The following is a 19,096-nucleotide window of genomic DNA, read 5'->3' as shown; positions in this document are numbered from 1 at the left end:
TGAGTAAGTGCGGAGATATTTCACGTATCTAGTTACTTGGATGGAAAAAGCAGCCGGGAGACCACACAATTATGTTAAAGGCTTTGTGATTTTTTATTTTTCCCATGTATTTTAGCAAAAATTGGTCTTGTCCCAATCCAGATATATTGTTTAAGCAGCTCTTGAGGTCAAAATAAGTCAGCTTTGTCTTGTCTGCATGTAAAAAAAACAAATTTTTAATGTCTGATAATAAGGAAGTGTGTGTTAGCATGCTAATTGTTGTTAGCCGAACCGTGACTGCATTGGAAAGTTGAGAAAAGTGGTTATTAACTGAATAGTTAGGATGCTTGGAATGTCTGAGGTACATGAAGAATACCTGTTGTGGAATTTTTCATCTCTTACATATTTTTATCAAGGACACCTCCAGTTCTTTGTTGACATTTCTCTGTGGTTATCTCTGACATTACCCAACTATCACTGAGTTTGTCCTTCTTTAACATTATCAGTTTCTTTGGTCAGCTCGTCTTACTGAAGCGCTCTCCTTTGCACTGCACATTTTATCTGGGCCAGCTTGTCTCCAGCCTGTTCTTCTTGGCTCCTTTTTAAACTCCTTGTGTGGAAGCATAGTCAGACTTGAATGGCTGATACTAACGTGCGGTGTTGAGTATGCAAGTCACTGGGTCCCGGACTGATGGTAAATAAACTTCTCCTGCCTCAGACATCCAGAGTCTGTGCCTCTCTTTCCAACTGAAGGTCTTGTTAGGACAACACTTAACAATACCTTTGGACCACTGTGAACTGTTTAAAATGAACTAGTTCTGTTTTTAAATCCTTAAAAATCAGGTACGGCGTCACAGTTGGTGTTCACCTGTGTTTGCATTGCATGGTGCGATTTGAACGTCACCTTGAGAGATAATGAAACACCATAGCCCAAAGTAACTGTTAAGATGTTGAGTGTTTCCATGTGTGGGGAATGAGGAACACGTCTACATCTTTATTAAACAATATTGCATAAGAGTGGAGGATTATTTTAGGTACACTACGTAACTGTTCTAAAAGAGACTCTCACATTTGGCTTATCTCCATGAGGATGTTACTGCAAAAAATACCGAAAGGCAAGGTTAGAGCTTAGATCTGTGGAGAGGCAAGCACTGTCACAGTAAGAATGCCTGTCTGTCAAGGTATTTTTGAGGATTAAAGACACTTGTAGTTGATTAAGTACAAGTTATATAAGTTTAATTAAATAAATAAAACAATACATTTCAAGTAGTTGGCTCCATGGAAAAAAAAACTAATCAAAAAACACGTTAAAATGTACTATTTGGAGCTTTCTACCATGTTATAATGTGGTTCCCTCATCACAAATGTACATAAGGAGGTTGTATTTGTAATCTATGCATGTTTGAGTAATCTAGTGATCTCTCCTGGACCGCTTTATGGTTAGCAGTACGATTCTCAGCCCACAGGAATATTCAAAAACATGATACAAAACTGTACACAGCGACCTGACAAACCTGATGTGATGTGCAGTAGTTTCATTAGCGAGATGCACGCGGATTGTGTTGTGTTAGTGCTCTGAAGGGGGAGTGACTTAGCGTGGGGAGCAAAGAGTGACTCAGACTCAGCACCAAAAACAAAACTTATCAAATGTGTTAATACCTTGTTTTCGGTAAATATAGCACTTTCAAAACAAAAAACATATATATAACATAGTGCTATAAATATGTGTTAGCAATTAATGCCCATAGAAAAAGAAGAAAACCCCCTCTGTAAGTGTCGGTGTTGCGTGTTTACACAGCGCCAAAGAGATTTAAACATCAAATTGAGATAATTAAGTGTCATAGCCCAAAGAAACTGTTAAGACCTTAAGTGCTTCCATGTGTGGGGAAGAGGAATGCGTCTGGGTAGACTCATAACTGGTTGGTCACGGGTATCGCGAGCTGGCGGGGTGTGTATACGGTAAGGTATCAGTATAGGGGCAGGAGATACAGTGAAACAGATGTGGTACGGTAACAAACTGTAAATCTATGACCCTCTGACACCAACTATCCACTGGTGTAATGGGGCTGCAGGGAAGGGTTGATTTATGGGTCATATATGGACCGGTGTCGTGACATGTGCAGTGAAGACATGCTACACTCATGGCTCAATTAAGGGCTTCAAGCTGGGTTTCTATGGTTACAAAAAATAAATAAAATGCGATCATATAATGTTGTAATTTTAAATATTTTATTTATTTTTATTTTTTTGTGTAAGTTTTAATTTATGTTATTGTCACATCGAAGTAAACCATTATTGTCCCAACCATGAGTAAAGGCAGTTAGAAGACTTTGGTGTAAATTGAAGGTGCATTGTGTATCTTTTCTAGTAGACTCCATAATGAGCTTATTGCTTTGCCTGGAATGTTCCACAATTGTTTTACTTATTAAGAATTAACTTGTAAGAACATGCATTCTTGCTGTGAGCGGGACGTGGTGTCTCCACAGATCTGACCTGTAACTGGGCCTAGACACATGTGCTTGTCTCCATGGAGATTGAAGAAGATCGGAGAGATATTTTTGTGTCGAATTTACAGTTTGTGATTGTATGAAGCATCAGCCTTAACCTACCATGCTTTGTTTTGGTTGGTTAAATGGAGTTACCACAACAAACTAACTGAAGGAGTGAAGAAGCGGCCTGGATGAGCAGCGAAACATCTCGATAATTAATACCAATTCCAATACCACGATGATAATTTATTATTTTTTTAAAAGACAGAATGTGATTTTAATTGAATAACAGTACTTTATTTTATATTGCCATGTGGAGTTATATCTTTGTAATCCCTCAGTCGTCCAAGTAGGTTCCATAGTGGTCCATGGGCGTATACTAGTCTGTGTCTTATACTTGTTCTGATACATCTCAAGATCATTCTAAAGCTGTTCAGGAAAGGTTCATTTTTGTGAATTGTGAATGTGACTCTTTCAGTATCAATACTTGTTCAAATGACTATCTAGTTTCAATATAAGCCTTAGTGTCGATTAAATTTCTGATATTCAATACTTTTAACAACATTTGGCCATTGTCTTACCCGCAGAATAAAGCAAAGTTAAGATGTAAATGGATATATTAGTGTTAATGGGGCCAACCTTCATGCGCACTGTTTCTCCTTTTAGTAAACTCTTTATATTGCAAGATATAATAATAATTTACCATGACTACATTACTAAGCCACATAACCAAGAATGTAGTGTTCTCCCATACAATAGCAAATCACCCTTATATATATGCTAAGTACACGCTAGCTTCTTCATAATAAATAAGCTAACGTGCAGTGGAGATGCATGCTAACTGTCTGGCTCCCCACTCTGCCTCATTAAAAAACAGTAGTGAGCTGTGAGTCATTAGTGCCTTGCCAATGGGCATTTTCTAACCTCCCGTCAATCACAGCCCATAAATCTGATATAGAATGTAATAGTGAAGAAAAGCCCTAGGCCAAAATGTAGTTTATGAAGTAATTTTGTGCCACTATGCAATATGTGGTGTCGGCGAGATTGCAAGTGCTGACAATAGCAATTATAATTTTAAGTGACAGTAATAATCCCCTTGAGAAATGGGAAATGAAATAAGTAGAAATAAACAGATCAGTGATAGAGGTCTTTATGACAATACTGCAAAACAATCGAGGAATATTAAAGATGCTCTATGTAACTTTGGTAATCGAGGGTTTCTCCTCTATATTTGTCTCCATGGAGATTGTACTGCTTTGCCTAGACTGTTCCACCATATGATAAAATTGACTCTTGGAAGCTTTAAGCCATGTTAAAATGTTGTTAACTCACCGAAAACATACCTGGAATAGAGTTGCTTGATTCACACATGTTTGAGGTACACTTTATTATGAGTCTGTGTACATCTCCAAGGCTCAAAATTCTCTATTCCACCTTGTGATGTCATGAAGCGGTAGTTTTCAAACAGCTAACAGCTACTTTTTTAACTGTTGTTGTAGATATGGGCAATTCCAGGGCTGAAATTATCCAAATGATTTTAATGAAGCTGTATGGAGATTAAAAACACAGTGGAGCACTTCCTGTATTACCACATGACATCACAAGGTTGTTTTCTCACCCTAATTATGCAGGGTTTGTGTATTAAACGTGTGAAAAAAAACAAAAAACTCCAGGTATATTTTTAATAAGGGAACAACATTATAACTTAGATCAAAAAATAGTGTAACATGGACCCTTTAAGCTGGGGCTCCAATTGAATCGAAATCCTGCTGCTTTGGTTTAACCTCACGTTATCCGGGTTTAATTACATCATGCGTTGAAGACATTTAAGATGGTGGATACTATGCCATACTGTAGGTCTCTCACTCGTCTTCATTCTGGGCTGTGGGCCAAAAGATCTCCACACTGAGAAGCGTGTTTGTACACCTCATGTTTGAAGATGGTCCCACTGCAAGCAACGTACATAAGTAGCCAGAGGTCATGTTGAGTCCTCCAACGCTCCAAGGAAGGATAGGGAAGATTTGCTTGCCAGGTGGGTGTTGTAGGCTTTGGGACGACTCGTGGCAGCTGTATGTCCAAGTTAGCCTCGTTGTCTTGGTAAGGAGGACAACATGTACACGCAAGCTAATCAAATGCATCAGCGCGAACACTTTGAATTAACAGTGAACTAATTGAACACTGAAATCAGCCAGTGTCCTTGGTTTGTGGGTGACTGACTTTGCCACTTTGGAGGAATTAAACGGTTATTAGGAAAGAGAACTGTAGTATCAGAACATTATCAAAAATTGCTTAACAATTTGAAGTCTGAAAAGCGTGTTGTTCACCTTGCAAGAACAGCTAAATTGCAGTTATAATTAGTTCTTTTTTTAAAATATTTAGTTATTTTAGAGGCATTCACTCCTGAAGGCTGGTGGTCCAAATCCTGCTACTGGCACAATTTCATTATGCCCTTGAGCAAAAACTGTTATTTCAAGAAGATTTTGATACCTCCAATGATAATGAGAGTGACACAATATTTTTAGACCGTAGAATGCTATTTTCAGCTCAAAATAATAATTGTTTAATCCCAATTTGATGAATCTCATACCACATGAAAATACAAAAGAAGCAGAGACTAAACCCTAAATTAAGTCTGGACTAGACCAAGACCAAACAGAAAGGACTAATTAGTATCAAAACGGTCAAATGGACCAAAAGTTGTGGGAATGAAGATGTTCCGCTGCTTATCTAAGCCACTTCTTCAGTTCTGGTCAGATTACTGGTGGACTCTGCGTTATATCTGTCTGAAGGGAGGGGCAAACTACAATGAAATTGTAAACAGTTATTGTACATAACTCCATCCTCAGACCCAAAGCAAACAAGAGAACAAAAAAGAGAACAATAGAGCTAGCCAGTAGGTCCATTAAGGCTGAAACTGTAAACAATAGCTGTTTAGAGTTTTAGTGTAGTTAGCTCCCTTGAAACGTCTTCACTCCTTCAACTTCTTGTCCAGTTAACAGATTTAACTTTTCCTTGAACTATAAACTATGGCAAGTGTGAAGGAACCCTAAAACTATTCAGCAATGTTCAAATCTGTTAGTATCTGCCTCAGTGCATGTGTGGGTATAGGAACAATGAATAATAAATACTTCCTAATACTTCCGAGATAATATACTTATCTTTACTTCCAAATGCCAAGGACAGTTAGTTAGCAAAACCACCAGTGTAACCTTGAACAGTTACCACGCTAACTCGAGCCTATCAATTTCCAACTTAACCATGGACTCCATATTATCATGAGTTATGTCATATGAATTATGCAGCAATGATATCATCTGACATTCTCGTACGCCACTGTTGCCGATCTCATCACCAACTCGGAGATGAATTGGTCTCGGGGGGGCAGTGGAAATAAGAGAAAGAGTTATATTAAGTATTTCAACCTTTGGGCCGTGCAGACGTGGGGTTGCTGAGCACGCATGGCTCTAGGCACGTTGGCTCCGTTCTCACCTGGGAACTGCTGCTATTGCTGCTGACCAAGACGTGCGCAACAAAGGTTAGCATAAAAACATCTCACGTGTAATAACGGGCCAGCGCAATTTGGAATAAAAAGGACTGTGTTTCCCAAGCCACAGAATATAGGATTTATAATGGTGGAGTGTGTTGGGAGAGACCAGGTGCAGGCAATCATTGAAACAGAAGGCATGGCCTAAAAATGATTAAAATATCTTGCTGTAAAGGAACAAATTTTTTGCTTTGTTCTGGTTTTTACAATATAGAGAACGACTTTGTATAGGCGTTTTATGGATTATGGTATTTCGCAGTGGTAATTTTAGCTGCAGGGCTTGTAACAGATTGTACTGAAGCAATTAGAAGACGTATAGAGACTGTCTTGGTTTTATTTTGGTCTTGTTTCATAAGAAAAAATTTGATTCAAGCAATTTAGCCTAATTACATTCAAAGTAAAACAACTGGTAGTTAAATGCTATTACATATTTGACATATCTTTCGCTATCTTTGCTATTTCAGTTCGAAATTCTAAAAAATTATGTTTGCTCTTTGTTATTACACTGCAAAATGTCAGCCACTGTGTCCAAGTAATTTTTGTGGTAAAGTTTAAGTCTTAATCTTAATCTGTAATGAGAGGATATTACGCATAATCAACTTTTTGGAGCTTTCTACCATGTTATAATGTTGTTCCCTCATTAAAAACATGCCTGAAGAGGTTTTAGCTGTCATCTGTGTATGTTTGTGTAATTTGATGATCTCTCCCAGGTTAACAGTTAATTTCTCTCACGTGAATGTAACATTTTGAGAATCGATACTTCAAATTAGTTTGGTTTTTTTTTAATACTAGTTTTCTTATGGATTAGTACCTGATTTTCCATCCTTTTGACAACCCTAGACACGAGCATTAAAGTTATCTGGACTTACAATTTCATCTTTGCTCACTGCTCTCACCTTTTGTGCACTTTCTTGACATTGCACGATTCTTTTTCTTGCTCTGACCCCAAAAATTGTACAAATTGAGATGCGTAACCAAATCTATTGTGACTGACTTTGGGCTGTCTGTCTCTTTGAGTTATGGAGGTCAAGGCAAGGGCGCCAATTACACTTTCAATATTTGTCCTGCATCGGCCTAATCCATTCCACGTGAGCGACGTGGCCCGAGGGAGGAATGAACTCCGTCGACTTAAACAATCGCCGCTTTAATTCAGTTAAGTGCGGATGAGATAAGCGCTCGGATGGCTTTGATTACCGTTCTACCTGCGACTCCGGCTTGAACTCCCCCCCCCCCAGCCAGAGACCACCACCAGCAGCAGAAGCATCTCCACGAGCGTCTGATTTCTGATAACCGCATTAAAGAACACGAGAGAAGGACGTTTGTGTTGGAAGAAATCAAAGTCGGGAAACCTGACTGGAGACGGCAACCCCCTCTGATCTTGTAAGGGTAAAATGATACCTCACCACCCACCATGTGAAGGTATAATGTAAAACGAATATGGTAGCTTTGAAAAAAACAGTTGTTATCGCAGAGATTAGCTGTGTGGTTGGAGCAGTTGGCCATATATCAAGCTTCTGAAGAGGCAGTTGGACGGACAATGCTCTGTTTTTTGTTTGACTATGGAGGTTGCACCCACAACTAGCAAAGCCACACGTACTATTTTATGACAGTTTCGATGTTTTACATTGCAATGAATATTCACTGCACACAATAAAGAAATGCAACTGCCATTTCAAGTCAGATTTTTTAAATATTCAAGTGACGAGTCCTGCCCGAGGATGTAACGGCATTAAAGGCATTATTGTTATTATAAAGGCGGTTGCAGGAGTTGTACTACTAACCTCAGAATGAAACACTAAACCGTCCTGATCTGCAAGCATGAATGAACAAGCCAATATGACGATTAATTTAGTAATCCTGCCGTTATTTGCTTTTAGAGGTGCTCTGTGAAACTTTTCTGCATATTATTTTGTCTGAAATGTTCCACAGTGTGCATTCAACATGTACCTGGTATTGATTCAGTTTCAGGCATTTTTATTGTTCAAAAAAAAAAACTTGAAACTGGGATTTCCTCTCCAAAGATCTGGCATGTAGTAGTAGCATGCCTGTCTCCACGGAAACAAATAGTTTAAATGCAATACTGCAATTCCAGGTAAAGCAATAAAAATAGACAATATTTCAATGTCTTACTGGGAATTTCAGTAAGATTGCAAGATCGGTTTTATCTGGAAGCATTCAGTCAATAAAATGTACTTTTTTGGTTAATAATGCATTTTAAAAATCGCAGTGTGCTATCGAGGGGATGGATGAAGTACTCAGTTGTGTTATTTAAGTAAAAGTACAGGTACAAATCTAAAAAGTTACTCAAGTAAAAGTATCATATGGAAAAATCTACTTAAGTGAGAAAGTATTAAAGTACTCTTTTAAAAATGTACTTTAAGAGTAAAAAGTCAAATTATAGTGGTGGTTTGTAAAATGTAGTGATATTGGTAAAAAAATTATACATATTTTGGTGAACAGTAACAATACAAACCAATTTCTTAATTTTTCTTATGAATTTTGTATATTTATTTTTGTTTACTCAAAGCTGAAGCTTGAACTTGAAAACTGTAGTCAGGATGTTGCCACAAACACAGTAAAAAGAACTCCTCAAATCATATGAAAAGTACCTTTTACTTTTCAGTCCGGTTAAACAGTGGAGTAGAAAGTACAGATACCTGCTCTCAAATATAGTGAAATAAAAGTAAAAAGTATCTACTGTAAAATAAGTAAATTCCAGATACTTAAAAATTCTACTTAAGTACAGTACTTTACTACTTTTATTCCATTACCTTCCACCACTGTCTGTAGAAATAATCATTTGACTACCCGCTTAAACGTTGTAATCATTAGCTGCAACTCTAATTTACATTCTATTATTTTGCCAGATGCCCTTAAGAGAGAAATCGTCAGCTCTTCACACTTTATCCAAAAGCACAGTAGCAGTTTTGGAGAGCTCTGTGGGCCCACAGCAACTGGAAAACCTCCCTGCCTTCCATCCAACAAATGGACGCTCACTTGAAATACTGCCAGGGACTTTAAGCTCGCCGCCACAAAATTCTCAAGTACAAAAGCGTACCGTGACAAAGACCTCTTCTCTCTGGATGGACAGTCCTAACAACTTTCATGCAGTTGACAGAATTCAATTTTCTTTTCCGATGGAACTTACCTGGATGACTTGTTGATTATACAGATGGTTCATAAAAAGTTATTGCGCTATTTTTAGATTTTCAGGCATCAGTTTGAGTACTAAAAACCCAGAAATGTGGACAGTCCTATTGGAAAACCGTGCCAACTCTACGTGAAAGACCCACAGTCTGGAATCAAAGAAACCACTCTGGAATTACCTCATTAAATTCCCTGTACACACCAAAAAGTCATCAACGCAATCTATAATGATCACTGTATCATTTGTTCAACTTATTTTCTATTTAAAATCAAAACCTAAAAAATAATAAAGGATTTTTTTTTTGTTCTGGAAACCCATGAATATTCCGGGAAAACCCTATAGGAAATTAGTCAGCACTTCACACTGTATCCAAAAGCACAGTAGCTGTTTTGGAGAGGTCCATGGGCCTACAGCAACTGGAAAACGTTCCCTGCTCTCTGTCCAACAAATGCACGCTCACTTGAAACAATGCCCGGGATTTTAAGCTTGTTGCCACTAAATTCTCAAGTATAAAAGCGAACCGTGACAAAGACCTCTTCTCTCTGGATGGACAGTGCATGGCAGGTTTGACTCACTGGAACAGCTGAAATGCCACACGTTGCAGCGTACCATTGTTCTATACCACTCCTCTTCGGGCGATGGGCCTTGTGTGTGCGTGCGCTGCAGTCGGCTTGGATCAGGTTCAAATGAAAACAGCGCGTGTTTGTCTGGGCGTCCCGGAGCAGAGCATGTCCAGTGGCTTAAGAAGTCTTTACGCATTTTTGCACGTGACACTCGGGGATGTCTTTGTCTCATCGGGAAGGAGGAATGCTAGAGAGATAAAACCCTGTGAACATACATTTTAAAGGTGCACTGCGTAACGTTTCTAGTAGCGGTTTGTCTCCATGGAGAATTGGAAAAGTGCTTTACCTGGAATGTTTCATAGTACGATATTATTAGACTATGCTATATCTATTGAGACATGCAGGAGACACCGCCAGGCCATGTTACAAGTCAGATCTGTGGAGAAGAAACGCCACTCACAGTAAAAATGCATGTTTTTCAAAGTTTTTTTTAACAATAAAAGACCAAATTGTTTAAAGAAATACTGTGAAACATTCCAAGCAAAGACTTAAACTAATACTGTAGTTATGACAGTATTAGTCTCATGTCCTATGGTTGGGATTAACACTTTTGCCTAGCAACAAGAAGATATCTTTATTATTCTTCACATTTCTGAATAGGCATCAATTTAGGCATCTGATTTTACCCAAAAAAACCAACAAAAAATCGGTTTACTGCACATCAGATTGCAGTGTCTCCAGCTTCTTCCTCCTGCCCTTTGCTTTGGCCTTTTGTTGTACTCTCCTCACCTACACCAACAGCCGTTCGGGGTCACTGCCTCATTCACTTCCATGACATTTAAATTAAGCTGAAGACACTACTACCTACTCTACCTCAACTTTTCCTGGGGATCCCTTGGGACTTCAAGCCCCGCCTTTGGTCATCATCTCTTCTTAGTACCTCTCAACCCAATCCTTCTTGTTTTAGACCTTAAACTGTTTCGCTGAAGTCATTGCGTTTCGTGCATCCTTTGGCAGTCTGCCCGGCCCTGTTTTTAGATTCTTACAGCAGAGAGACACCTCCCTGTGGCAATGTGAATAATGAGAACATGTTCCTGGGAGGAGTGGAACAAATAGGGAACTTGCAAAGATGGAAAACAGGATAAAATAAAGATGACCTCATGATGGTTTTCGGAGACTTGTGGCGTGTAGCATATGTTCCTCTATGGCACCATGCGTTGTGTTTAGATGAGACGTACACATATATATTTAGTCAGGTGCTGAATCAGGTGCGACTTTCTGAGCGATGGGTTTAAACTCAGTGACTCACTCTATGTGGGTCTAAATGTAGGTTGGTAAAGATTGCTTACTCTTTAGTTTTGAACGGTAACAAAGGAAACTCTTAAAAGCATAAAATGCCTCTTTTGGTTTCACACTTTTTCAAATATAGGCATAGTGCATATATTGTTTTATAAATAGGTGTTTTTATTCAGAATTTACTTTGTAGCAGAACGTTCATGGTCAAGAGTACTTAGCTTGAAGATAGTGATCTGCAAATTGATACTAAAGTATGAATGTTTTCAATAGCAGTGGATTCAAATCTAGTATCTGTCTCTTCATCGTATGGATAAACTTCTTAAAACACCTATTCTCATACTTGTCAAAGCCTGATCTCGCCAAATCTGAGAAGCTAAGCAAGGCCAGTCCTGAGTAACACGAGAGATGAGAGACGGCAGGGAATATCAGGTGCCACAGTGGAGAGCCAGTGGCAAAAAAACAAAAATAAAAAAAATCTTTCCTAAGGACACAATCCTTAGGCAAGACGATTCACCCAGCTCGCCTAGTATGAATGTGGAGTGTGCGTGTGTGTTGGTGGCCGTCAAAGAGGCCAATGCCACAGATTGGCAGCCTGCACTGTAAAATTCTTTGGGAATCTTAAAAGGCACTATATTAATGATATGTTTGATTAATTAATTAATTATTAATATTGAATTGTCCAAGCCTGCACTTCAAAACCCATCTAGTTCTCTACAGTAGCATCAGATATTAGTGATGGGCGAATGGATGCAAAAATATCGATATATCTATACTTTAGAAATAATAGAACTAAAAATAAAAGTAAATTTGTTATCTGCACATATACTTAACTTTTACATCAGTTCAATCCTGGTGGGGTTAAAATAATAATACCAAGGTAAAATTGTTCATAGAGAAGTTTTAGTGCATTTTAATCCAAAACTCATTGTTATCAGATTGAACTTGTGATACTCGGCATAATACAACGTGGTGTCGCATAAAAAAAAAAAAAATTCATAGGTACTGACTGTCATTGTCAAATTGCTATAATTCAAAATACGTCATGTATATATATCAAAATGTATTATGCTTTTTTCAGTATTCACAGGAGCATCACAGAAACCCTTGATCCTTTAACGTGATGAGAAAACTCACTCAGACATGGCTATAACATGCAAACTCTTGACAAAACCGCTTTGGGACCTTCTTGACATCGCCTTATTCGAATATAAAAGACCACTGTGAAATCACCTCATTAACCTTAACACATGTACATCAACGAACCAAAATATACACGTCAAAAAGCCTTCAACCCGATCTATAACTCTGTCCACACCGCCCTGTACAAACTCATTTAAACAAGCCTTTTCTTCCTGATTCTCCTAATGACTCTTCACAGCCCGTAACGTGATCCGTGCTCACCGTGTACAAAGCTCGCGTCGGCCTTTGTTACCATGCCAGTAGAGATGCAGGGCCCACAATCAGCAGTCAACCCGAGCTTTGAGGTTTTACATAACAGCGGACCTATACTCTCATCGGGCTGCAATCAGGGGCTGTGTTTATTTTGGTGGAAGGCAGGACAGAACCCTATCCCATAATCGCTGATGTTGTGTGGGCTGATTGTAGAGGATAGCCCCTTCTTTTGTTAGAAATTAAATTATACTTAAACGATTTTTTTTGTTTTGGTCTGTTTTTGGGTCTTGTTTCTGAGAGATAAATGCATTTTTTGTTTAATTTTTGTTTGTTAATGAATAAAAGAGTAGGTATGTTTTCATGTTATACCTTAATTCACGTGTCAAACTCAAGGCCCCCGGGCTAAATGTGGCCCCCCACGTCATTTTATGCGGTCCACAACAAGATAAATTAAAAGGTTTGACTGTCTTAAAATGTCAGTTTATCAGGAGAGACAGTTATACGGCCATATTTGACATCTATGGAAATGTATATGTAATATTTGTAACTCGAATAAGAAATAAATGCAGACAGTTAATGAACAAGTTAAAAAAGTAGTTTATTTACATTTGAGACATATTACATTTATTTACTTTGAGAGTGACCGTTGTGCTGATGTGGCCCTCGGTGAAAGTGTGTTTGACGCCCCTGTCTTAATTGGATTGACTGACTGAATACTTGAATAAATACTCGATAAATACTCGAAATGATGATGGGTCAGTGGCTTAGTGGTTAGCACTTTGGCCCACTGTGGTAAAAGGTGTGTGGTTTGATTGCAGGCCTAATATTCTTCCCTTATGCGTCCTTTAGCAAGACACGTCATTCACCTTGCATTTGAATGTGATGTGTACTGTGTCAAACTCACTCACTCATTCCCTACAGTACAGTTTTGCTAAGAATATTACACAGTATGGCATTAATTTACACGCAAGGCCAGATCTGTGAAGAGGCAAGCCCTGTTACAGTAAGTATTAATGTTTTTCACAATATTTTTTCCCAATAAAAACAGCTTCAAGACGCAAGATGCATATCCCTAATGCCATACCTTGGAACATTCCAGGCAAAGCACTTCTCCATGGAGACAAGTGAGCGTACAGGATAAGTTAGAAAAGCTAAAAAGCCTGATAACTTGATGGACGGTTATAGCACTTGCCATGTTTTAAAAGCCACGATTGTGTTAGTTTTTTTTGTTTATGTTAAGTGTCTTTTCATGAGCTGAATTGCTTGCTTCTCATGATATCTGGCAACACTTGCGGACTTCCAATTCATCTGATATCCCCGCCTGAGTTTTGTCTCCCAAGATGAAGTGGTCAGGGAGGCAGAGACTCAGGATGCACAGTTTGGAACACTGAATATGGCTGAGAATAATGAATGGCTTTCCGAGGTTTTCCGAACTGAAACTGGCCCAGCTTGCTTTGTGCTGAGTAAAGTGGAGTGGTTAGCCGGTGGTTACAGGAGGAAAACGATACATGTGCCTCCCACTATTGTGTTTGTCCCAGAAGATACTTGTTACAAACCACAAAATTGGAGTACTGCTGTGCACTACGAGCGAATGGCTCTCACTGCTGGTTGCAAATTCTAACAGTATTTTATTTTTAATCACAGGCTTGTAGAAATAGCGAGGTTTACTTTTACTTGCATTTACTTGGAGTGTCCGCCCTCAGATCTTAAGTTTGCGTGTTCCAATCCAGCTACGAATAGTCCATGCATAGGCTATAAGAATATAAAGTAGATACTGCCGTTGTGTCTTTGGGCAAGATGCTTCACTCACCTTGGTTGTGGTCGGAGGGCCCAATGTCGCAGATTGACAGCCTCAACTGTCTGTCTACCCCAAGGTAACTGTGGCTACAATATTAGCTTACCACCACCAAGTTTGAGTGAATGAATAAGACACTGTTTAAGCCGAGCATGCCCAAACTGTGGCCTGGGGGCCAAATTAAGCCCTCAGACCAATTTTTCTTGGCCCATATTACCTTAAACCGTACTTTTTACTGTACATGTCTGAAAATCTACTTTAACAAGCCCATATCAAATATTTAATTTGTCCCATTGAGGATGTAAGCATGAATAAAGGTCTAGTGGTTCAGTCTAACCTGTAATAATAACGTAGATTTGAAGTATTCACTGTATTTGCAGCCAGTCTATGGCCCTCAATCGGCCCTCAGCTTTGTCTGTGTTTTATATGTGACCCTTAATGAGAAAAGTTTGGTTTAAGCGTTTTGGGTATCATGTAAGGCGTTACGTAAATCCATGCCTTGTGTAAGTGTGGTTGTTTGATTGGGGGAAATCCATAGCTACTATTGCATCTTACCACTTTGAGAGGTTAGAACAGAGCTTTATTTATTTATTAATTTGCTAGAGACAAGTATGTACATAGGGTTCAATTTATGATTTAACAATATAAAAGGCAAATGCAGGTCAGGTTTATCATTGATTACATATGTGACTGCTCTTCAAGACGCGTTTAAGTTCATGTTCAAAACCAGCCCAGTCAAGGTCCAGTTTCAGCTCAGGGCTTAAGGATTTCCAAAGTTTAACTCCCTGGACAGAGAATGTGGACTGGCCAAAGGATTGTTTTTCTCAGGGGCGCTTTCACGTTCCCATTGTCAGCTCCTTGTGTGACGGACCCCTACAAATTTTCAAAGCTAAGAACGTGTACTTTATACGACTACGGCTGAGCACAATGGGTCAAAATAAGTCCATATTTTAATCCTTGTATTGGTCAATAACAATGTTCAAATCACTTTTTCTCCTGACGCATGGCTTTTAAACATGGAGAATACAAACGATGTCAGTGCCGCTTAAAACAACAGGGTTAATTATAAGACTATGCTAATTAAAAGCCCCAAGCTAATCCTTGCAATCGGAAAATGATTGAATCACAATTACATTTAAATTATATTACTGATTGCTGAGCCCTAAGACAATAGTGTTGTTACTGTTGCATCTTGTTTTGCTTGATAATATATTTGACTAACATTAGCTCCATTATTTGTTGCTCTGTGCACTTGGAATGAGGCAGTAAGGACAGTGTTTTGTTTTGTTTCAGTAGCTATTGTGTGCTTTTGTTGTCTACAGTTTAAGCCTCTTACTGCAATGTGTTAGTATTCCAAGAATGACTCAGAAAAGATGTAAGTTTGGAAGAAATCCTGAATCTACGCTTGGAACAGAATCCAAACACGTTCCGAAGTATGAAAGCGCTGGTAGGAGTCGGATGAAAATTGGAAGAAACTAGATGTGAGCTCATGAAATTTGTAGCCACGGAAACGGTGAGGGGTGGATAAATAATGGAGTGGGTATAGGTGAGAAAACCCTACTGCAGAGACTCCTCCACTCCAACACTTCAGCTCAAAGTAACAGGGACGCAGCGCCGACAAGACGGCCATGTGCAAAAACTCGCCGAGGGTGTGAGGGTGAGGAAGAAGGATATAAAAAGAAAAGCTGTGAATAAAATACGCTCAAAACGCATTCTTCAGACAACATATGAAACAATGCAACAAAACATAACGTCGGCATTGAAGAATTCCGATTGGGATTACTGCCAACTGTACCTTTAAAGCTGCTTTACCCGATTATCATATGGCGAGATGAGAAAGTAGTTTTTTAAATCTACGAACTTGTCCCTAGCTCTCGCAAACCCGTTGGTACATTGCTAGTATTTACATGACTGACAAAGCATTTTAGTATTTCGCGTTTTCACTTAGCAACAGGCTCTTTCTGACATGTTTGCCATTGATAAAAGAAACAAAGTAAAAAAAAACATAATAATTACACACAGACAGTTCACAGTGGTCTGATTGTTGCCACCAAATACTGTTTTTACAAGATACTATATATGGCACAAACTTGTGGAAATGACTGTATGGTTTAAATATTTTTTACATTTAATTTTTTTAATTTATTAAAAGGGCACTATGTACATTTTCCAGTGAGAGGTCTGCCCAGAGATCTTCCTATATGCAGACTGTGCAAATTGCTCGGGCCCGCCTCTCGAGTCTTGATAGTTATCATTCATGTCTGCCAATCTACCTCCTGCTTCGCTCATAAATACATCTCAGCGACAGCATGATGTAAATTTACTTCACGTTTGTCTGTTGTCTTGTTTCATGCCAAGAGTTCTACGACTATTTATAATGACGGAAACTTCTTTTACCTTTCCTGGGCGAGTGATGACCCGTGAACAAGCTTGTGTTTTTGTGCATAATTAATGAGTTGTGGTAATTTACTTACATTACAAATATGTTAAATCATCCGCTAATTATTTACGCATTTATGTCAAGTTTTCCTGCATTTATTGAACCCAAATAAGGTGATCATGAAGCGAAACTAAAGTATAAGTTTTCATGTCAGTTAGGCCTTTCGCGATATAAAATTTTTACGTGCGACATTTTGGTGAAGACAATAAGATAATGTAACTAACTGTAACAAAATGTAATGTAAAGTAAATGTAACTTCCTTTTTAACTTGTTAATTATCTGTTTCTGTATTTATTACTTATACCTTTTCATTTACCTTGTCGTGGGCCTTGAGTTTGATTCTTGTGTTATGGACAATAAACGATAATATTGAAACAAATTTATGCCAAAATATATATATATATATTTTATTATTATTATAAAAAAATATTTCCAAAAAGATTCTAAAGATTCTGAGCTGCAATAAATTAATAGTAAAAAGAAGCATTTTGCATTTTAGTTGTTAGTTTATATCTATAATGAGTTATAAAAGTTATTTATTGGACCCTCTACATCTCAAATCTCATCATAGAAAAGAAAAATACCAAAAAGTTCCCTAAGTGAACAGAGAAAAACTCCCCATGATAAATTTTGACCCCCAGAACACATTGTTCCATCGATCAGATAATGAACCATAAGTCGATATAGTAATAATCATGACAGGCTTAATGTCAGTGTAAAGGCTAATCATATTCAGTTGGTGAGCCCATAATATTTATAAAGAGTAAATGGTAAATTATCATTTTTATATAGTGCTTTTCTTTCCCAAGGACACAACAGCAGCAATAATCTGTAGGAGCTGGAATCGCGCCCCCAACCTGTGCATCAGTGGATCTGACAAGCTAACTAGTATTAGCCAACAGTTTTTCAGTTAGTCACTGTCGCCTTTTTGTTGAAAATGAAACATCTAAACAGGACCACGAACACCCATACCGATCACATGCATCTTGAAATCCATTTTGTGTTTTTCTTTGTTGAGTTTTAGACTATTTTAAAACTTTCATGGCAGTGTTAACGTGTCTCCAGTGCTAACGTGTCTCCATGGCAACTACTGATGCCACTGCAAAGTATCAATTGACTGTATTCTCCGCACAAATTGCAGTGGTTGAATCTGACACCTTTGAAGCTGGTCCTCAGTAGTGTGATTCTTTGATGTGGAGTAGCTACTGTAGTCCACTGGCTCGAATGCTGAAATATCAGAGAGAGAGATGTGTAAGCAGGGGCCGGCAGCACTAAAATAGAAGTGTATATACTGAAAGATATGTCAAATACTTTAACGATGCAAATGGTTTTAAAAAGGAGATAATTTTTTTGTGTTAGAATTGTTTCATGCATGTTTGAGTAATCCTGGGTTTTTGATTTGAGGTTTGATTGCTTAGAAAATGTGTTTTTACCTGCCTAACGAAGCTAGTTTTTCCTGGTCCAACCTAAAATACGCACAGTTGGCCGACGCTCCAGCTAGGCGCTCTTGACCTATATCCTTGCTAACATGTTCAAGAAGGGTCCCCAGGCTTGGTTGCCCATTTTTTTCCCCAGTAACACTGAAATTAGATAAGCTACAACAGCATATTCTCCTACTGGGAACAATAAAGTTTACACATTCAAAAGATAAACAGTTAGCGAGGGGAGTTAAACAAGGCATTTTTGTTAGGAAATCCATCTTTGAACAGGAATGGGAGCCTTAATACATAATTTATCTCCTATTTATAACTCCATCCTCAGACCTAAATCTAAACAAACAACAGGGCTAGACAGTACGCTGATAGGTGTGAGGGCAGCCATTAAGGGCCTGAATGATTATGCTAAATATGACTCAGGCACAGTTCATGCTTAATGTAGCTCATTACACGTAGCCTACAAACAGAAACTGCGAACAATAGCTGTGTTAGTTTCAGTGTGGCTAGCTCTTCTCTTCAGATAGATGTAAGACAGTGTCCAGGAGTAATCTGACCAGAACTGCTTGGATGAACAGCGAAATATCTTCACTCCTGCAACTTTTTGTCCAGTTCACAGATTAGATTTTTTCTTTTACTATGGATCAGACCTGGATGACTGAGGGATTACACAGACATCTTATGAAACTAATTGAAAAGGCAGCATGACTTTGGTGAAAAAAATAATTGAGATTGTTCTGTCAAGTATTGTGAACATTATAAACAACTCCAGAAGCATTAAACGTCCTATATTACACAAAATGGATTCTTGTGAACAAAGACATACCCAGAGTTGTTGTTTCATTCACAAATGTTTGAGTAATCCTTTATTATTAGTCTGTCTACATCGCCAAAGTTCAAAACGCTTTGTTCCACCTTGTGATGTCATGTAGTGGTAGTTTTCAACAGCTATCTTTTATCTTTAGCTCAGCAGAGATAGGCAATGCCAGGATGAAATTATCCAAATGATTCTAGTGA

Source organism: Periophthalmus magnuspinnatus, chromosome 21, assembly GCF_009829125.3.
Source record: "Periophthalmus magnuspinnatus isolate fPerMag1 chromosome 21, fPerMag1.2.pri, whole genome shotgun sequence".
Taxonomy (NCBI): domain Eukaryota; kingdom Metazoa; phylum Chordata; class Actinopteri; order Gobiiformes; family Gobiidae; genus Periophthalmus; species Periophthalmus magnuspinnatus.
The sequence above is the reverse complement of the archived record's forward strand: the minus strand, read 5'-3'. Positions refer to the sequence as shown.